This window comes from Triticum dicoccoides, chromosome 3A (assembly GCF_002162155.2).
Source record: "Triticum dicoccoides isolate Atlit2015 ecotype Zavitan chromosome 3A, WEW_v2.0, whole genome shotgun sequence".
In the NCBI taxonomy this organism is placed as follows: Eukaryota; Viridiplantae; Streptophyta; class Magnoliopsida; order Poales; family Poaceae; genus Triticum; species Triticum dicoccoides.
In genome coordinates this window covers 576,956,146-576,978,816 of record NC_041384.1, presented here as the reverse complement: position 1 = coordinate 576,978,816, position 22,671 = coordinate 576,956,146, and positions in this window count along the sequence as shown.

Genomic DNA, 22,671 nt, shown 5'->3' with positions numbered 1-22,671 from the left:
AGAGGAGAGGCAGGACTACCACTCATGCCTTTGCCAGAGTGCCACGAGGCGCGAGGTCATCTGCCGTGCCAGTTGCTGACACCAGAGCCACCACCTCAGCACCAGCCACAGCCTCAGTTCCACCAGCTCCAGCATCTACTTCAGCTCCAACTCCAGCGTCTACTTCAGCATCTACCGAAGCCTTCATCCTTGGAGTGATCCAGACTCCACCACCACCAGAAGATCAAGCCTGAGCGTCGATCTAGTGCTATGCATTTTCTAGGAACTTTTTGGTAACTTGTTGCCAAAGGGGGAGAAGATGTATAGATCATAGGCTTTGAGAGAGAGAGTGTTGCTTTTCTCTCTTGCTTTATTTGGTGTTTTTTTTAACTTGTTTGCTTTTGAGTGCTTGTGAGACATTGATGATCATGTGTTTGATCATAAGCTACACTTAATGCTTGCTTAATGCTATTATCTTATCTATCTTATGTGATCACTCGCTATTCTTGGTGATGAGTGCATGTATTTCATTCTTATCATTTTAAGCGCTCCACCAAGATGTATGTGACATGGAAGAGTAACCCATGACTCTAACTCCTTGTGCATTTGCAGTCCAAAGCAAATTTTAAATATGCACAAATTTAGGGGGAGCTCTTACTTATCACATACTTCTCAAAGCGACGATATATTTCATGCTTATTATCATTTGTCGAAGCTTTGATCTATATGTTGTCATCAATTACCAAAAAGGGGGAGATTGAAAGTGCAACTATCCCTAGGTGGTTTTGGTAATTCATAACAACATATAGCTCATTGAGCTAATGCTATTCCAAGATGATTATTTCAGGAAAGCTCAATGATTGGCATGGCATGGATGTGAAAGTGGAACCCTCAAAATGCTAAGGACAAAGGATTGGCTCAAGCTCAAAAGCTCAAGACTCCTCATTTTATATTTTAGTGATCCAAGATCACATTGAGTCCATAGGAAAAGACAATACTATCAAGGAGGGATGAGGTGTTGCTTAATGAGCCTCTTGCTTCATGTGCTTAGTGATATGCTCCAAAACCCTCAACTACTTTCCCATATCCACATATGACCTAAACCCTAAGCCAAACTCGGTCCTACCGATTCTTCCTATCCGGCGCCACCGAGTTTCACTTGTCATTAGCCACTACCAAACCCTAGCAATTCAGTTCTACCGATAAGGATCTCGGTCTCACCGAGATGGGATTGCAAACTCTCTGTTTCCCTTTCGTAACTTTTCGGTCTCACCGAAAGAGCGAATCGGTCCCACCGAGATTGCAATGTAAACTCAGTGTTTCCCCTTTGTAACTTTTCGGTCTCACCGAGTTCCACTCGGTCTCACCGAAAGAGCAAATCGGTCCCACCGAGTTTGCTTGACCAACTCTCTGGTTAGCTAATTACCAAATTCGGTCTCACCGAGTTTGTGTAATCGGTCTCACCGAGATTACGTTATGCCCAAACCCTAACCATATCGGTCCTACCAAGTTGCATGTCAGTCCCACCGAAAATCTCTAACGGTCACTAGGTTTACATTTTCGGTCCGACCGAGTTTGTTGATTCGGTCCCACCGAGATTGGAAAACTGTGTGTAATGGTTGGATTTTGTGTGGAGGCTATATATACCCCTCCACCTCCTCTTCATTGCGAGAGAGAGCCATCAGAACACACACACCATTCCAACTTGTATGTTCTGAGAGAGAACCACCTACTCATGTGTTGAGACCAAGATATTCCATTCCTACCATATGAATCTTGATCTCTAGCCTTCCCAAGTTGCCTTCCACTCAAATCTTCTTTCCACTAAATCCAAATCCTATGAGAGAGAGTTGAGTGTTGGAGAGACTATCATTTGAACCACAAGAGCAAGGAGTTCATTACCTACACACCATTTGTTACTTCTTGGAGAGTGGTGTCTCCTAGATTGGCTAGGTGTCACTTGGGAGCCTCCGACAAGATTGTGGAGTTGAACCAAGGAGTTTGTAAGGGCAAGGAGATCGCCTACTTCGTGAATATCTACCGCTAGTGAGGCAAGTCCTGTGTGGGCGATGGCCATGGTGGGATAGACAAGGTTGCTTCTTCGTGGACCCTTTGTGGGTGGTTGCTTCTTCGTGGACCCTTCATGGGTGGAGCCCTGTGTGGACTCGCGCAACCGTTACCCTTGGGTGGAGCCCTGTGTGGACTCGCGCAACCGTTACCCTTCGTGGGTTGAAGTCTCCATCAACATGGATGTAGGATAGCACCACCTATCCGAACCACGGGAAAAACATCTGTGTCTCCAATTGCGTTTGAATTCTCCAAACCCTTCCCTTTACATTCTTGCAAGTTGCATGCTTTACTTTCCGCTGCCTATATACTCTTTGCATGCTTGCTTGAATCATGTGATGATTGCTTGACTTGTCCTAAATTAGCTAAAATCTACCAAGAACTAAAATTGGGAAAAGGTTAAGTTTTTATTTGGTCAAGTAGTCTAATCACCCCCCTCTAGACATACTTTCGATCCTACACCGGGTCGAGAGATATGAAGTCTCCGACAAGTTCTTTAGCTGTAAGATGGAGGAAAATAGTTCTGTCAGTGAGCACATACTCACTATGTCTGGATTACATAACCGCTTACCTCAGCTGGGAGTTAATCTCCTGGATGACGCGGTCATTGACAGAATCCTTCAGTCGCTTCCACCGAGCTACAAGAGCTTTGTGATGAACTTCAATATGCAGGGGATGGAAAAGACCATTCCTGAAGTATTTGCAATGCTGAAATCAGCAGAGGTAGAAGTCAAAAAGGAACATCAAGTGTTGATGGTCAATAAAACCACCAAGTTCAAGAAAGGCAAGGGTAAAAAGAACTTCAAGAAGGACGGCAAGGGATTTGCCGCGCCCGGTAAGCAAGCTGCCGGGAAGAAGCCAAAGAATGGACCCAAGCCCGAGACTGAGTGTTTTTATTGCAAGGGAAGTGGTCACTGGAAGTGGAACTGCCCCAAATACTTAGTGGACAAGAAGGCCGGCAAAACGAAAGGTATATGTGATATACATGTAATTGATGTGTACCTTACCAGTACTTGTAGTAGCTCCTGGGTATTTGATACCGGTGCAGTTGCTCACATTTGTAACTCAAAGTAGGAGCTGCAGAATAAACGGAGACTGGCGAAGAACAAGGTGACGATGCGCGTCGGGAATGGTTCCAAGGTCGATGTGATCACCGTCGGCACGCTACCTCTACATTTACCCACGGGATTAGATTTAAACCTCAATAATTGTTATTTAGTACCAGCTTTGAGCATAAACATTGTATCAGGATCTCGTTTAATTCGAGATGGCTACTCATTTAAATCCGAGAATAATGGTTCTTCTATTTATATGAGAGATATGTTTTATGGTCATGCTCCTATGGTGAATGGTTTATTCTTAATGAATCTCGAGCGTAATGCTACACATATTCATAGTGTGAATACCAAAAGATGTAAGGTTGATAATGATAGTCCCACATACTTGTGGCACTTCTGCCTTGGTCACATAGGTGTCAAACGCATGAAGAAGCTCCATGCAGATGGACTTTTAGAGTCTCTTGATTACGAATCATTTGACACGTGCAAACCATGCCTCATGGGTAAGATGACCAAGACTCCGTTCTCAGGAACAATGGAGTGAGCAACCAACCTATTGGAAATCATACATACTGATGTGTGCGGTCCAATGAGTGTTGAGGCTCGTGGTGGCTATCGTTATGTTCTCACCCTCACTGATGACTTGAGTAGATATGGGTATGTCTACTTAATGAAACACAAGTCTGAAACCTTTGAAAAGTTCAAGGAATTTCAGAGTGAGGATGAGAATCAACGTGACAGAAAAATCAAGTTTTTGCGATCAGATCGTGGAGGAGAATACTTGAGTCACGAATTTGGCACACACTTAAGAAAATGTGGAATAGTTTCACAACTCATGCCGCCTGGAACACCTCAGCGTAATGGTGTGTCCGAACGTCGTAATCGCACTCTATTGGATATGGTGCGATCTATGATGTCTCTTACCGATTTACCGCTGTCATTTTGGGGCTATGCTTTAGAGACTGCCGCATTCACTTTAAATAGGGCTCCACCGAAATCCGTTGAGACGACACCGTATGAATTATGGTTTGGGAAGAAGCCTAAGCTGTCATTTCTAAAAGTTTGGGGATGCGATGCTTATGTCAAGAAACTTCAACCTGAAAATCTCGAACCCAAGTCGGAAAAATGGGTCTTCATAGGATACCCTAAAGAAACTATTGGGTATACCTTCTACCTTAGATCCGAAGGCAAGATATTTGTTGCCAAGAATGGACCCTTTCTAGAGAAAGAGTTTCTCTCAAAAGAAATAAGTGAGAGGAAAGTAGAGCTTGATGAAGTACTGCCTCTTGAAGCAGAGAGTAGCGCAGCTCAGGAAAATGTTCCTGTGGTGCCTGCACCAATTAGAGAGGAAGTTAGTGATGATGATCAAGATATTTCTGATCAAGCTCCTACTGAACTTCGAAGGTCCACAAGGACACGTTCCGCACCAGAGTGGTACGGCAACCTTGTCTTGGAAATCATGTTGTTAGACAACGGTGAACCTTCGAACTATGAAGAAGCGATGGCAGGCCCGGATTCCGACAAATGGCTGGAAGCCATGAATTCCGAGATAGGATCCATGTATGAAAACGAAGTATGGACTTTGACTAACTTGCCCGATGATCGGTGAGCCATAGAAAATAAATGGATCTTTAAGAAGAAGACAGACGTGGATGGTAATGTGACCATCTATAAAGCTAGGCTTGTCGCTAAGGGTTATCGACAAGTTCAAGGGTTGACTACGATGAGACATTCTCTCCCGTGGCAAAGCTGAAGTCCGTCCGAATCATGTTAGCAATTGCCGCATACTATGATTATGAGATATGGCAAATGGACGTCAAAACGGCATTCCGTAACGTTTATCTTAAGGAAGAACTGTATATGATGCAGCCGGAAGGTTTTTTCGATCCTAAGAATGCTGACAAGGTGTGCAAGCTCCAACGCTTGATTTATGGGCTGGTGCAAGCATCTCGGAGTTGGAACATTCGCTTTGATGAGATGATCAAAGTGTTTGGGTTTATGCAGACTTATGGAGAAGCCTGCGTTTACAAGAAAGTGAGTGGGAGCTCTGTAGCATTTCTCATATTATATGTAGATGACATACTTTTGATGGGAAATGATATAGAGCTTTTGGACAGCATTAAGGCCTACTTGAATAAGAGTTTTTCAATGAAGGACCTTGGAGAAGCTGCTTATATATTAGGCATCAAGATCTATAGAGATAAATCAAGACGCCTCATAGGTCTTTCACAAAGCACATACCTTGATAAGATATTGAAGAAGTACAATATGGATCAGTCTAAGAAGGGGTTCTTGCCTGTGTTGCAAGGTGTTAAATTGAGCTCAGCTCAATGTCCTACCATGGCAGAAGATATAGAAGAGATGAGTGTCATCCCCTATGCCTCAGCCATAGGTTCTATTATGTATGCCATGCTGTGTACCAGACCTGATGTAAACCTTGCCATAAGTTTGGTAGGTAGGTACCAAAGTAATCCCGGCAAGGAACACTGGACAGCGGTCAAGAATATCCTGAAGTACCTAAATAGGACTAAGGAAATGTTTCTCGTTTATGGAGGTGACGAAGAGCTCGTCGTAAAGGGTTACGTCGACGCTAGCTTCGACACAGATCTGGATGAATCTAAGTCACAAACCGGATACGTGTATATTTTGAATGGTGGGGCAGTAAGCTGGTGCAGTTGCAAGCAAAGCGTTGTGGCAGGATCTACATGTGAAGCGGAGTACATGGCAGCCTCGGAGGCAGCACAGGAAGCAGTCTGGGTGAAGGAGTTCATTACCGACCTAGGAGTCATACCCAATGCGTCGGGCCCAATGACTCTCTTCTGTGACAACACTGGAGCTATTTCCCTTGCCAAGGAGCCCAGGTTTCACAGGAAGACCAGGCATATCAAGCGTCGCTTCAACTCCATTCGTGAAAGTGTTCAAAATGGAGACATAGAGATTTGTAAAGTACATACAGACCTGAATGTAGCAGATCCGTTGACTAAACATCTCCCTAGAGCAAAACATGATCAACACCAGATTTCCATGGGTGTTCGATTCATCACGATGTAACTGGATTATTGACTCTAGTGCAACTGGGAGACTGTTGGAAATATGCCCTAGAGGCAATAATAAAAGGATTATTATTATATTTCCTTGTTCATGATAATTGTCTTTTATTCATGCTATAATTGTGTTATCCGGAAATCGTAATACATGTGTGAATACATAGACACCAACATGTCCCTACTAAGCCTCTAGTTGACTAGCTCGTTGATCAACAGATAGTCATGGTTTCCTGACTATGGACATTGGATGTCATTGATAACGAGAAAACATCATTAGGAGAATGATGTGATGGACAAGACCCAATCCTAAACATAGCACAAGATCGTATAGTTCGTTTGCTAGAGTTTTTCCAATGTCAAGTATCTTTTCCTTAGACCATGAGATCGCATAACTCCCGGATACCGTAGGAGTGCTTTGGGTGTACCAAACGTCACAACGTAACTGGGTGACTATGAAGGTATACTACGGGTATCTCCGAAAGTGTCTGTTGGGTTGACACGGATCAAGACTGGGATTTGTCACTCCATATGACGGAGAGGTATCTCTGGGCCCACTCGGTAATGCATCATCACAATGAGCTCAAAGTGACCAAGTGTCTGGTCACGGGATCATGCATTACGGTACGAGTAAAGTGACTTGCCGGTAACGATATTGAACGAGGTATTGGGATACCGACGATCGAATCTCGGGCAAGTGACGTACCGATTGACAAAGGGAATTGTATACGGGGTTGCTTGAATCCTCGACATCGTGGTTCAATCGATGAGATCATCGAGGAGCATGTGGGAGCCAACATGGGTATCCAGATCCCGCTGTTGGTTATTGACCGGAGAGCCATCTCGGTCATGTCTACATGTCTCCCGAACCCGTAGGGTCTACACACTTAAGGTTCGGTGACGCTAGGGTTGTAGAGTTATGAATATGCAATAACCTGAAAGTTGTTCGGAGTCCCGAATGAGATCTCGGACGTCACGAGGAGTTCCGGAATGGTCCGGAGGTGAAGAATTATATATAGGAAGTGCAGTTTCGGCCATCGGGAGAGTTTCGGGGGTCACCGGTATTGTACCCTGACCACCGGAAGGGTCCCGGGGGTCCACCGGGTGGGGCCACCCATCCCGGAGGGCCCCATGGGCCAAAGTGGGGAGGGGAACCAGCCCATAGTGGGATGGTGCGCCCCCCTTGGCCCACCCCATGCGCCTAGGGTTGGGAACCCTAGGGTGGGGGGGCGCCCCACCTGGCTTGGGGGGCACTCCACCCCTTAGCCGCCGCCCTCCCTAGGAGATCCCATCTCCTAGGGCTGGCGCACCCCCTAGGGGGGCTATATAAAGGGGGGGAGGGAGGGGGCAGCCGCACCTTTGAGTCTTGGCGCCTCCCTCTCCCCTGCAACACCTCTCCCTCTCGTAGTAGAACGGCGAAGCCGTGCTGCGGTGACCCCTGCATCCACCACCACGCCGTCGTGCTGCTGGATCTTCATCAACCTCTCCTTCCCCATTGCTGGATCAAGAAGGAGGAGATGTCACGCTGACTGTACGTGTGTTGAACGCAGAGGTGCCGTCCGTTCGGCGCTAGGATCTCTGGTGATTTGGATCACATCGAGTACGACTTCCTCATCCCCGTTCTTTGAACACTTCCGCGCGTGATCTACAAAGGTATGTAGATGCAATCCGATCACTCGTTGCTAGATGAACTCATAGATGGATCTTGGTGAAACCGTAGGAATTTGTTTTGTTTTCTGCAACGTTCCCCAACAGTATTGAGGAAGACGAAGAGGGAGGATGGGAGGTAGGGGAAAGGGAGGAGAGGAGATGGGGGAGGGGGAGGGGACGATGGGTGGGTGGAAAAAAGGTGGTGGGGTCCTGCGACTTAGCAGTAGCGCGGGAGCGAAAACCCGCTACTGATAAGATCGTAGCAGGAACATGTGTTTCTCGCACGCGCTATTGCTAAACGGGGCCAACCGTGTGGACAATTTCAGAATTAGCAGTAGCGACGTGAGGAAAAAGCGCGCTACTACTATTTCTGAAGCACTAGCGCGCAACGCGACCCCGCGCTGCTGCTAAACTTAGGGTGTTGGTTACTGTTGGTTGATTTTTGTAGCAGCGCGGTTTAGCCCTCACACGCTACTTCTAAATTTGCATCAGTAGCGGGTTTTTATTGACCGTGCTACTGCTAATTAGCAGTAGCGCTTCTTTTTGTGCCGCGCTGCTGCTAATATTCTGTGTATAAGGTTTTCCCTAGTAGTGGGCCAGAAGAAACCTTGTCAGAATGCCTTGCTGGCAAGGGCTCTCGAACCTATGTGGGAGCCACATATGCCTCCATGTATCTCTGCCAACAGCTCCAGTCCTTCCTCCCGGGGAATGCACTTCAATTGCACACCGTTTGGTCTTTTCCTGTAAAGGACGTCGTCGATGAACTGATACATGGCAGGCCGACGGGCTACTTTCTCCGCTTCTTCCTGCTCCTCGGGGAGTTCCCCTGTTTGGAGGAATCGGACGGTATGTTGTGCCCATGCTGGAGCCTGGGGCTCAACGGCAAGGACTAAAGGCATTTCCTTTGTCGTGGGATCAGCTGTCTCTACAGGCAGGGCTTGACGCCCCGCTGGAGTCGGTTGCCCCATGGCAGGCTCAGCGTCCACGATAACATCTTTGCCAGCGGCTCCTGGGAGCTCGGCGAGAAAGTACTTGCCGGGACCTGATTTTCTTCGCTTGTTTTGCTTTGTTGATGGTTCAACGGATGGTCAAGTCAACCGAAGCAAAAAAGTACCTGGTTCCATAGGTAGTTTGAAGGCGGCGCATTTCGACAGGTAGTCGGCGATGTCGTTCTCCTCTCGGGGAACATGCCCCGCCTGTATCCCGTCAAAATGCCCCTCGAGCTTCCTCACCTCATCTACGTAGGCCTCCATCAATGGGCTTTGATAATCTTTGTTGACTTGCCTGACGACAAGCTGTGAGTCGCCCCTGACGATGAGCTTCTTGATCCCGAGGTCTGCTGCAACCCTGAGACCGGCAAGCAACCCCTCGTATTCAGCAGTGTTGTTTGTGGACATCTCCCTAGGAAAGTGCATCTGGATTACATACTTGAGGTGCTCTCCGATGGGTGCAACGATCAGCACACCAGTCCCGGCGCCTTGCAGTGAGAAAGCCCTGTCAAAGTACATAATCCAGTTGCGATCTGCCTCCTTGTCGGGGAGGGTAGTCTCCTGGATCTCTTCGTCGGGAGTTGAGGTCCACTCGGCAATAAACTCTGCCAAGACTCTGCTTTGGATTGTCGAAGTACTAACTTCAAATCAAAACTCGACAGTTCCACGGCCCACTCCACAATCCTCCCGCTTGCGTCTGGGTTATGCAATATCTGTTGCAACGAGAGGCGGGTGATGACGGTGATCTCGTGTGCTTGGAAGTAATGACGCAGCTACCTCGAGGCCATAAGGAGGCCGAAGAGCAATTTCTGCAAACTGGAGTACCTTGACCTAGCCCCCTGCAAGAGGGAGCTAAAAAAGTAAACCGGGTGCTGCATCATTTTCTTCTTCTGCACCACTTCGTTTGGTTGCATAGGCCATGTCCTGCCAGCGTCATGCTCTGCTGGGGGCCTTGCCTTGCCGGCATCAGGCCCTGCCGGGGGGAGCTCTGGCTTGTCATCCGCCAGTCCTATCGTTGCCACTGCCTCTTCATCGACCTCTCTCTGCGCCACTAGCACGGCACTGACCACTTGATTCGTTGTCGCCAGATATAGCAACAATGGCTCTTGTGGTTTGGGCGCAACCAGTACCGATGTAGAGGAGAGGTATTTCTTTAGATCCTACAGCGCTGCTTTGGCCTCTGGGGTCCATTCCATTGGGCCTACCTTTTTCAAGATTTTGAAAAGGGGAAGGGCGCGCTCCGCAGACTTGGAGATGAATTTGCTCATGGCAGCAACGCAGCCAGTGAGCCGATGCACATCCTTGATCCGCTTGGGCGCCTCAATCTGCTCAATAGCCTTGATCTTGTCTGGATTCGCCTAGATCCCACACTGTGACACAAAGAACCCGAGAATTTTGCCGGACGTAACACCAAAGACACACTTCTCAGGGTTCAACTTGAGGTTGATCCTACGCAGATTTGCAAACGTCTCTTCCAATTCTTGCACAAGTGTCGCCATGTCCTTGGTTTTAACCACTATCTCATCCATATAAGCTTCCATATTTCTATGCAGCTGGGGCTCAAAAACAATTTGTACTGCCCTTGCAAACATCGAGCCAGCACTCTTCAACCCGAAAGGCATCCGTAAAAAGCAATACGTGCCAGATGGGGTGATGAACGCTGTCTTCTCTTCGTCTTCTCCTGTCATGAAGATCTGGTGGTACCCCGAGTAGGCGTCAAGGAATGATAATAGATCACACCCAGCCGTGGAGTCAACAATCTGGTCAATGCATGACAACGGGAAAGGGTCCTTGGGACAAGCCTTATTGATATCTGTGTAGTCAATACACAGCCTCCACTTCCCATTTGCCTTGCGCACCACCACCGGATTGGCCAACCATGTTGGATGGAGTACTCCTCTCACCAAGCCTGCTGCTTCCAACTTCCTGATCTCGTTCGTAATGAACTCTTGCCGTTCCAAAGCTTGCTTCTTGACCTTCTGCTTGACGGGTCACGCATGAGGACAGACATCAAGATGGTGCTCAATCACCTCCTTGGGAATGCCGGGGATGTCGGATGCTTGCCATGCAAACACGTCGATATTCGCCCGCTGGAAGGTGACGAGCGCGCTTTCCTATTTACTGTCCAGGGTGGAGCTTATGGTGAAAGCCCCTCCTATGCCATCCTCATTGACGGACACCTTGGTCTCTGGTGGTGCAGCTCTGGATTTCTTGCTCTTTCCGGTAGAGCTCTCTGGCACGTCCTCGACGGGAGCACAACACTCCGAATAGGTACGCTTGCCGAAGTGGGTGCGAGAGGTCTTGTCGGTCTTCTTCTCTTCCAGGGCTCCAGCGGCAGGAGCAAGTGCCTTGGCGGCAGTCGCTGCAACTGCTTCCCAGTAGAGTTGGTCGGTGCAGACTAGTGCGTCCTACTTGTCGGAGGGGACGGTGATGATGGTCATCGGCCCAGACATCTTCAGTGTGTTGTAGGCGTAATGTGACGCCGCCATGAACTTGGCTAGTGCCGGGCGACCGAGAATCCTATTGTAGGGCAAGGGGATCTCGGCTACATCAAAAACAACCCTCTTTGTCCTATAATTTAACTCCCCTCCAAACATTAAGGGCAGCGAGACCTTACCCTTCGGCTGACTCCTCCCCTGGTTGACCCCTTGAAACGTGCCTGTTTCTTCGAGGTCTCCATCAGGAATCTGCTACCTTTTGATCACAACAGGCGAGATCAAGTTCAGATTGGCCCCGCCATCAACTAGCATCTTCGTCACCTTGAGGTTGTGTATTGTTGGCGAGACCAACAACGGCAAACACCCGACCGCAATTGTGCGATCAGGGTGGTCCTCGGTGTCAAAAATGATAGGTGTGCTAGACCACCTCAGCGGCTTCTGAGCATCAAGCGATGGCTCCGCTGCTGTGATCTCACGCGCCCACTGCTTGAGCTGGCGGTGAGAGGTGTGCTGTGAGGTGCCACCATCGATGCACATGGCATCCGTAGCCTTCTGGAACTCATGCTCGCCGGACTCGTCGTCTTCGTCATGATCATCGTCTCCTTGCTTCTTGTCGCGGCCCCGAGCGGGCCTCTCTTGCTGGTTATCCTTCCCAGGGCGACCTCCTTGGCCACCATGCTTCTTGCCAGATCCCTCGGCACCATCCTGGCCCTTCTCCTTGTCCCGCCTCTCATACTCAGCTTTTTTCTTCTCAACAAGCAGCTCAACTTGCCGGCAGTTCTGGAGGTCGTGGCCCTTGGTGTCGTGGTTCTAACTCTGATAGTGATGTAGGGGGTATGTATGGAGAGGCTAGATCTTAGCTATGGAGGAGTTGTAAGCACACGAGGATTACGAGTTCAGGCCCTTCTCAGAGGAAGTAACAGCCCTACGTCTCGATGCCCGGAGGCGGTCGACTGAATTATGTGTATATGAATAACAGGGGTGCGAACCCTTGATACTGAAGAGGGGGTGGCTTATATAGAGTTCGCCAGGCCCCTCCAGCCCTCAGTAATGCAAGGTTTAAAGTACATTAAGACTAGGGGTTACTGGTAACGCCCCTAATAAAGTGCTATGATGACCATAAAAGCTACTTAATGACTGACCATTTGCGTGCAGGGTGACTTTAGATCTCCTGGCAGGCGAGTGGTTGGATCTTGGTCGAGCGATTGCTTCATGGTCGAGTGTCTTGAATCCATCGAGTGGGATACCTCCAAGTTGATTGAAAGGTGACTTCTTCTAGGGATGTCCTTGGGTAGGGTACTTAGGACAGGTCCATGCCCCTACCCTAGGTACATAGCTTCATCATTAGCCCCCGAAAGGATCGAGGTTCGAGTGGGGAAGGAGTTGGGGATCTTTCCGACTGGTTCTTCATGTTATATGAACGTCTTGTTTTGGATCAATTGTCATGGATGACGTCGTCAACTTCTTTCAGTTGCTTTGATCCATTCCTGGCCTCTTGTCGAGTGAATTTCTTTACTTGTGAAGTTTCGAGTGACGGTGTGAAAGGGATGTTTTGTTTGACGAGTTGTTCTGCGGCCCGTAGATTTTGCGGGATTTGAATTTCGGGAAGCGCGCGGGATGGGGGCGGCTGCAGTAATCGGATGGGATAGGACGGAAACTCCTTGATCCCTGCGTCAGCTTTTTCGCCACATATCGCGCGCGCGCCTGTTGCGGGATTTGATGGGATTGCCTGGGCCTACCAGTCAGCCACTCGGAAGCGACCTCTTATAAGCTGCCGGCTCGGGACCCCCGAACAGTGCGCCTTCACTTTTCCCCCTTCCTTCACAAGATCCTCCGCCACCTCTGCTCTCACCTTGGTGCCGTAGGTCTATTCAAGCTTCGCCGGCGATGATGGTGAAGGAGAAGACGTCGGCTCTGGAGCGCGCGAAGAAGGCGGCGATGCAGGGGAAGGGGAAGAAGTCCGCTCGGGGCGGATCTTCCTCGAGGACTGCTCTACCCAAGGATTGGATCCAGGGCAACTGGATGCCGTCGGCGATTTGGCAGGATGATCTCGATGATCTGGTTGAGGGGGGATTCATTCCCCACGAATCTGCGCATCTCCTAGGGAAAGAAGTCGAACCCCAGCCTCTTGATGGTGAGTGTGTCCTCCTCACCACCCATATCGATCGCGGATTCTCTCTGCCTCCTCATCCTTTTTTCCGGAGCTTCTTGAACTTCTTCGGAGCGCAGCTCCATCACTTTACTCCCAATTCTATTGTGTATCTTGCTGCTTTCGTTTCCTTGTGTGAAAACTTCTTGGGTTGCCGCCCCCACTGGGGACTCTTCAAGCACATCTTCACTTGCCGCTCTTAGTCGGTCAAGAAGGCCAAGTCGAGTGACGAACGGACGCAGGTGATCTAGCTGTGCGGGGGCCTGGCGATCTAGATGAGGGGAAAAAGTTCCTTTCCGCCTATCAATTTTCCCGAGTCAGTTCGCGGGTGGCAATCGACTTGGTTTTACTGTGAAGACCAGGTGACCCCAGGACAGTCGACTGGGCTTCCCCCTTTTTCTCTGAATCGAGCGCAAACACCTGCCTCTCTGAAAGTGACGCCAAAGGAAAAGGCGCAAGTCAAGGTGCTGGTCGGTCGAGTGGTTCAGCTTGTCCGCGAGGGTGTGACTGGCATGGACTTGTTGGAAGTCTTCCTTCGGAGGCGCATCCAACTGCTTCAAGCTCGTGACCACCCGATGTGGCTGTACTCGGGTCTCGAAGACACCACTCGGATTCACCCAGAGGAGGTCACTAACGAGATGTTGGAAGGGTGGCTGTCGAGTATCACAGGGAAAAAGGACAACCCCCAAGGAGCCAGGAGGATTCCTCCACTCAACCAAACATACGAAGTGGACAAGGTCTGACCTTGCGTTTCCGACTGTGATCTTGCTTTCTTTATTTGTTCTCTTTGGATCAGTCGATTGACTTTTGTCTTGTTTGCTGTCCTCTAGGCCATTACTGAGATGTACTCGACACCCAATGGAGCACAGGAGCAGGGCGAGGAAGGAGAGGCGAGCGGAGGCGAAAGTGGAGACGAGAGAGAAGAGTGGGAATCTGACGGCAACGACTCTAGTGAAGAGGAGGAGGAAGAAGTCGAACCTCCCCGCTCGAAACGGCGATCCAAGCTTACACACGACCCTGTGCGGGAACATGGTAAGGCGACTGTCCGTGTTGGGCAGTCGTCGAAGCGCCCTCGGACCTCATCTCCAGCGCTGACAAAAAAAGCTCCCAAGCACCCACGCGCGACGCCATCCAAGACGCCCAAGGCTCTGCCCAAGATGAAGATGACTGTCCCCACCATTTCTGGGTAATAGTAGAATTTGTTTTCCTTTGTTGAACGTGACAGACTCTTGGTCGACTCATTGAATAAGCTGACTGACTTTAGAAATTTGCAGTGCTGCCACCTCGGAGATCTCCGCCAAGGACGATGATCAAGAGATGGAAGACGCTGTTACCTCCAACCCTGGTACGATTACTGATGCTCTGCTTTTAGTCGACTGACGATTTCTTATAATTCCGGTCGATTGGATTTTTCTTGTAGCTCCTCCTCATGTCATTGACCTCCCTGATGATGACGACGAAGCGCCACTGAGGGCGTGAAGGAACAGGAGGGCGCCGGCTGGCAAGACCCCACAAAGCACTCCGGCGCCTGAGGCCGTAGTCCGGGAGGGTGGTGATACCACTCGGGCTTCTGTGACCTTCGCTGAACCTCTGACGAGTGTCCGGCCTTCGACGTCGACTGCAAATCCGCCTTCGCTTTTTGCCACACACCACGTCCCTGAGGACCAAGTGGGTGCCGCTAAAGAGGCTATACGCCAGGCTGGGATCATGATGGAGCAAGTGAAGGTGGTTCGGGAAGCCAGCCAAGCAGCTTATGATGCGAGTTCAGCTCTTCAGAGCAACATCCAGGTCAGTCGATTCACCGCTTGTTCTGTTAGGATATGCTATCTGAAGAATCTCTTTTCCGAAGATCTTTATATCTGTACACCCACTGGGTGTGTCTATTAATCTTTTTGACAAGTGGGGGCACGCTAAGTGCACCCACTGGGTGTAGTCCCCGAGACTACGGTGGACTGCTGGCAGTCGACTGTAGTCTTTATATTGTGTTGCTTTAGTTGAACTTCTTCACTCGGTCTGGTCAGGCCATGTCGAATGGAACTGTACACGGTCGACTGCGGGCAGTCGTTTTTTTTTTGTCGAACCAGTGGGGGCACGCTGAGTGCACCCACTGGGTGTAGTCCCCGAGACTACTGTCAAATGTTTTTGATTCAGTTGTAGTCTTAGAAACGCCATCATTGTCTCTTGGTTACTCGGAAGCAACTTATCTTGGATGTCTGTCGACTGATTTTTTGCAGAAATCCTGCGAACTTGTGGCTCGCTACACTGAGTTGGAGAACAAACAGATCCAGCTGAACCTTGACTTGAAGCTTGCTCAGGAGAACTTGCAGAAGGCGAGGGACGAAGCAAAAGGTATGGCTGGTGAGCTTTTGTCGACTGTCCTTTCTTTCTGGCTGTCCTCGATGTTGATCTCACTTGCTGTTTCGCAGACAAAATGGAGGAGGCTCTGAAGAAGAAGGATCAAGACCTTGCCGAAGCGCAGAAGGAGGCCCTGAACAAAACGAAGCTTGCTGAAGAAAAACTGGCTTCAGTTGGTACTCTTGAAAAGGAAAACTCCAGGCTGAAAACTGCTCTCGACGCGGCTAACCAAGAGGTCAGCTGTCTGAAGAATGTCAATATAGCTCTGAATGACAAGGCAAGTGAACTAGCGGGGAAGAGGAACGATCTGGAGGCTTATCTTGGTGGACTCGCCAAGAAGCTGTTCGTCATGCTCAAGGGTAATTACTCCGGCCCGACTGACTTGCAGTTACCAAACCTGCGTAGAGCCACTGACTTATCCTTGAATTGTGTTTACAGAATTCTGCCAGAACATCGAAGAGGAGACCAGTCGAATGGAGACAGACTTGGACCCCATCAATTCTCCAGTGAAGGACGAGGCTGCTATGAACGTGCTCCGACTGGAATCTCGTGTTGCCAGCGTTGTTGACTATCTTGCTCGGTTGAAGGTTGCGATGTCGCGGATCGACACGTCGCTCTGGCCTAGGACGACGCTTCAGAATGACCTCGAGTCCTTGATGACTCGACTGAATGAAGTCCCAGGTCGAGTGGCGGAATGGAAGAAATCTTCTGCTAGATGTGGCGCTGGCGTCGCTCTGTCTCTGGTCCGCGTCCACTGCAAGGAGGCGAGAGAAGAAAAGTTGGCCGCCATCCATGTTGCCAATACCAGGAAGCACAACTTTCAAGACTTCATGGAGACTTTCATTGCTTCTGCCACTCGCATTGCAGACGGGATCGATTTGGACGAGTTCGTCGCCCCTTCCAGTCCTCCGCCTGAGGAATAAAAACTTTTATGCTTCACTTTAAATTTGCCCGAGTGGATTTTGTAACCGTTAAACTTTGTCGAGCTGGAGGCTCGAGTACTTTGATCTGCGGTCTAGGACCTTTGGATCTTATCTGAACTTGATTTATCGTTGAATATCTTCATGAATTATCTGTCGAGTGGAACTTGTTCTTCACTCGAAATAACTTTGCATTTGTGGTGCAGCTCCGAAGGAGAAGGTAGCATTCGATTTGCACCTCGTCGTCCTTGCGGATTGGGATGTGTTCCGTACTTAGGCGAGCACTGGGCTGCAGCTAAGCCCCCGAGTGGAAGGTCTGCTCTCCACTCGGTAGGATTCTAAAAACTTAGGCGAGTACTGGACTGCAGCTAAGCCCCCGAGTGGGAGGTCTGCTCTCCACTCGGTAGGATTTTTTCAAACTTAGGCGAGTACTGGACTGCGGCTAAGCCCCCGAGTGGGAGGTCTGCTCTCCACTCGGTAGGATTTTTTCAAACTTAGGCGAGTACTGGACTGCAGCTAAGCCCCCGAGTGGGAGGTCTGCTCTCCACTCGGTAGGATTTTTTCAAAATTAGGCGAGTACTGGACTGTAGCTAAGCCTCCGAGTGGGAGGTCTGCTCTCCACTCGGTAGGATTTTTTCAAACTTAGGCGAGTACTGGACTGCAGCTAAGCCTCTGAGTGGGAGGTTTTCTCTCCACTCGGTAGGATTTTTAAACACTTAGGCGAGCACTGGGCTGCAGCTAAGCCTCCGAGTGGGAGTCTGGCTCACCACTCGGTAGGATTTTTAAATACTTAGGTGAGCACTAGGCTGCAGCTAAGCCTCCGAGTGGGAGTCTGGCTCACCACTCGGTAGGATTTTTAAATACTTAGGCGAGTACTGGGCTGCAGCTAAGCCTCCAAGTGGGAGGTTTGCTCTCCACTCGGTAGGATTTTTAAATACTTAGGCGAGCACTGGGCTGCAGCTAAGCCTCCGAGTGGGAGTCTGGCTCACCACTCGGTAGGATTTTTAAATACTTAGGCGAGTACTGGGCTCTAGCTAAGCCTCCGAGTGGGAGGTTTGCTCTCCACTCGGTAGGATTTTTAAACACTTAGGCAAGCACTGGGCTGCAGCTAAGCCTCCGAGAGGGAGTCTGGCTCACCACACGGTAGGATTTTTAAATACTTAGGCGAGCACTGGGCTGCAGCTAAGCCTCCGAGTGGGAGTCTGGCTCACCACTCGGTAGGATTTTTAAACACTTAGGCGAGCACTGGGCTGCGGCTAAGCCTCCAAGTGGTGAGTCTGGCTCACCACTCGGTAGGATTTTTTTACAAACTTAGGCGAAACAGATTTGCAGCTAAGCCTCCGAGTGGGAGTCTGGCTCACCACTCGGTAGGATTTTTTTACAAACTTAGGCGAAACGGATTCGCAGCTAAGCCACCCACTAGGGGATTTCACACGCAAACGAAGGCGACAACAATTATAGGAAAAATTGTAACACTCTTGTCTTTGATAAATAGACTACAGAAGTTTTTCTTATAACATCTCATTCGAGTGAGAATTCAAGTGTAAAAGGGGTGGAGCAGTTCCGCATTCCAAGCTCGTGGCTCATCGATCTAGCGATCGACATTGTAAAGGTGATACGCTCCATTGTGGAGGACTCTGGTGACGATGAAGGGACCTTCCCAAGTAGGAGCGAGCTTGTGTGGTTTCTGTTGATCCATTCGGAGGACCAAATCTCCTTCTTGGAAGGCTCGACTCTTCACATTTCTGGCATGGAATCGACGCAAGTCTTGCTAATAAATGGTCGATCGCATGATAGCCATTTCTCTTTCTTCTTCCAGGAGGTCGACTGCGTCTTGCCGGGCTTGTTCTACTTCATCTTCGGTATAAAGATCGACTCGGGGTGCATTGTGAAGTAGATCACTTGGCAGGACTGCTTCCTCTCCGTAAACCAGAAAGAACGGAGTTCTTCCAGTCGACCGATTCGGGGTGGTCCTCAATCCCCACAGAACTGACGGAAGCTTGTCGACCCAAGCGCCTGCTACGTGCTTGAGATCACGCATTAGCCGAGGCTTTAGTCCTTTGAGAATCAGACCATTTGCCCTTTCTGCTTGTCCATTTGACTGGGGGTGGGCGACCGATGCATAGTCGACTTGTGTGCCTTGAGAGGCGCAAAAAGCTCTAAACTTGTCTGAATCAAAGTTTGACCCATTGTCGGTGATGATGCTATGCGGGACTCCACATCTGAATGTTAACTCCCTGACGAAACTGATAGCAGTGCAAGCATCAAGATTCTTGATAGGCTTAGCTTCAATCCATTTGGTAAACTTGTCGACTGCCACAAACACATGTGTGAAACCGCTCCTGCCTGTTCTCAATGGGCCAACCATGTCCAGTCCCCAAATAGCGAAGGACCAGACGAGTGGAATGGTCTTCAGCGCTAATGTAGGCTTGTGCGACATGTTGGAGTAGAACTGGCACCCTTCACACTTGTCGACTATCTCTTTTGCCATTTCATTCGCTCTTGGCCAGTAAAATCCCGCTCGGTATGCTTTAGCCACAATGGTCCGAGAGGACGCATGATGACCACAGGTCCCCGAGTGGATATCATCAAGGATTATCTGACCTTCTTCTGGTGTTATACACTTCTGACCGACTCCAGTCGCGCTTTCTCTATACAACTGTCCCTTTATGACTATAAAGGCCTTGGATCGACGGACGATCTGTCGAGCCTCTTCTTCGTCCTCCGGGAGTTCCTTTCTCAGGATATACGCGATGTATGGTATCGTCCAGTCGGGGGTGATTGCCAAAACTTCCATGATTAGGTCGACCACTACCAGAATTTTAACTTCAGTCGGATCTATGGCACTCTTTGGCTGCGGGGCTTCATCTGTAAAAGGATCTTCTTGGACTGATGGTGAGTGGATGTGTTCCAAAAACACATTGCTGGGGATGGCTTCTCTCTTGGAGCCTATCTTTGCCAAATCATCAGCCGCTTGATTTTTCAGTCGGGGGATGTGATGAAGCTCTAACCCCTCGAATTTCTTCTCTAACTTTCTCACTGCATTGCAATAACTAGTCATAGCTGGACTTCTGACGTCCCACTCCTTCATCACCTGAGGCGACGGACACCGAGTGAAATGGCCATGCGCAACCCATACAAAAGTGCTTCATATTCTGCTTCGTTATTGGAGGAATCGAAGTGAATCTGGAGAACATATCTGAGCTTATCTCCTCGGGGGGAAACCAATAGTATCCCAGCACCGGAACCATTCAGCATCTTAGATCCATCGAAGAACATGGTCCAGTGCTCCGAGTGAACCTGAGTCGGAAGTTGTTGTTCGATCCACTCGGCGACGAAATCTGTAATTGCTTGGGACTTGATAGCTTTCTTTGCCTCAAACTTGATATCTAGGGGAAGAAGTTCAATCACCCATTTGGCCACTCGACCAGTTGCATCTCTGTTGTGCAAAATCTCTGATAGTGGAGCGTCGCTGACGACTGTAATGGAATGATCAGAGAAGTAATGTGCAACCTTCTTCATGGTCATATAAATCCCATATACAAGCTTCTGGTAATGAGGATATCTTTGCTTTGAAGGAGTCAAAACTTCAGAAACATAATATACTGGGCGCTGAACTTTGAAGGCCTTTCCTTCTTCTTCCCGCTCGACCTTAAGTACTGTACTGACAACTTGTCCTGTGGCTGCCATGTAAAGCAGCAAAGGCTCCTTGCTGATTGGGGCAGCAAGCACCGGCTGGGTGGAGAGCAGAGCTTTGAGCTCTGTAAACGCTGCATCAGCTTCTGGAGTCCACTCGAACTTGTCGGACTTCTTCATCAGTCGGTAAAGAGGCAATGCCTTTTCACCGAGGCGAGAGATGAATCGACTTAAGGCGGCCAAGCATCCTGTAAGCTTCTGGACATCATGCACACGCACAGGACGTTTCATCCGGAGTATAGTACCAATTTTTTTAGGATTGGCGTCGATTCCCCGTTCGGAAACGAGAAAACCAAGTAACTTCCCACCTGGAACTCCGAATGTGCACTTTGACAAATTGAGCTTGATATCATACCTCCTGAGTTTGGCAAAGGTTTCAGCAAGGTCAGTCAGCAGGTCGGAACCCTTCCGTGACTTAACCACAATATCATCCATGTATGCCTCCACATTCCGACTGATTTGAGTGAGCAAACACTTCTGAATCATCCTCATGAACGTGGCTCCGGCATTCTTGAGGCCGAACGGCATGGTGACATAACAGAAGCACCCGAATGGAGTGATGAAAGCTGTTTTGATCTCGTCGGGCCCGTATAGACGGATCTGATGGTACCCGAAATAGGCGTCTAGAAAAGACAAACGCTCACATCCCGCAGTCGAATCGACTATCTGGTTGATGCGGGGGAGAGGAAAATGATCTTTTGGGCAGGCCCGATTGATATGCTTGAAATCAATGCACATGCGAAGTGACTTGTCCTTCTTGGGGACCATGACAACATTGGCGAGCCACTCGGAGTGGTAAATTTCTCGGATGAACTCCGCTGCTAAGAGCCGAGCCACCTCCTGGCCAATGGCCTTCCTCTTCTGGACGGCGGACCACCGAAGATGTTCTTTCACAGGTTTAAATTTTGGGTCGACTCGTAGATGGTGCTCAGCCAGCCCCCTGGGAACTCCAGGCATGTCAGCAGGCTTCCATGCGAAGATGTCCCAGTTCTCACAGAGGAACTGGACGAGCGCTTCTTCCTATTTGGAGTCGAGCGTCGTTGAGATGTGAGTCGGAGCAGCATTTGGATCGGTCGGGTGAAAGTGAACTGCCTTCGTTTCACCGGACAACTGAAAAGCTGATTCTGAAGCAGGCTTCTTAGCTCGTAGCAACTCACTCGGATCTGCAGTCTTCTGATACTCTTGCAGCTCGACCACTGCCATCTGAGCGTCAGCAATCTTTGAGCCTTTCTGAAAACACTCTTCTGCTTTCTTCCGATTGCCTGTAACAGTGATCACACCTTTGGGACCAGGCATCTTCAATTTGAGATACACATAACATGGTCGAGCCATGAAGCGTGCATAAGCTGGCCTGCCCAAAATAGCGTGATAAGCACTTTGGAAATCCACAACTTTGAATGTCAACTTTTCCTTCCGGTAATTCTTGGAATCACCGAAAACCACATCAAGAGCAATTTGGCCGAGTGACTCGGCTTTCTTCCCAGGAATGACTCCATGGAAACTCATGTTACTGGTACTGAGCCTGGACCTCGGAATGCCCATCCCTTTCAATGTTTCTCCATACAGTATGTTCAAACCGTTGCCTCCATCCATCAGGACTTTGGTCAGTCGAGTGCCTTCGACAACTGGGTCGACCACCAGAGCTTGCCTCCCAGGGGTGGCAATGTGCGTAGGGTGATCAGACTGGTCGAATGTGATGGCAGTCTGGGACCACTTCAGATAATTGGGTGTTGCCGGAGCAACCATATTTACCTCACGGTTAATAACCTTCAGTCGACTTTTGCTCTCAACATCAGCAAAAATCATCAGGATGGAATTGACCTGGGGGTACCCATCGTCACTATCTTCCTTGTCCTCAACTTTGTCTGACTCTTTTTCCTTATCATTGGACTGCTTGCCCTGAAACTGCTGGATCAGCAGCCGACACTGTCGAGTGGTATGCTTTGGGTAAATGAGTTTACCCTCTTCATATTTCTTGGTGTGGATGTGACATGGTAGATCCAAAACATCATTTCCATCTTGGTCTTTAACTTTCTTGGGGTTCCAAGGTCCTTTGGGTTTTCCCTTAAATTTTCCCTAGGTTACGGCCAGGGCCTCCCCAGGAGCGGCTGGCTCGGCTTTCCGCTTCTGTTTCCGACTAGAATTTCCTCCGGTTTCCTGGGTGACTGCTTTATGCTTGCCACTCCAGAGTCGATCCTCATCTTCACCATTAGCGTATTTGGTGGAAATCTCCATCATCCGATTCAGAGACATCTCTCCGGTTCGACCGAACTTCAGATTCAATTCTCTGTACTTAACGCCTTCTTTAAAGGCACAAACTGCTTGA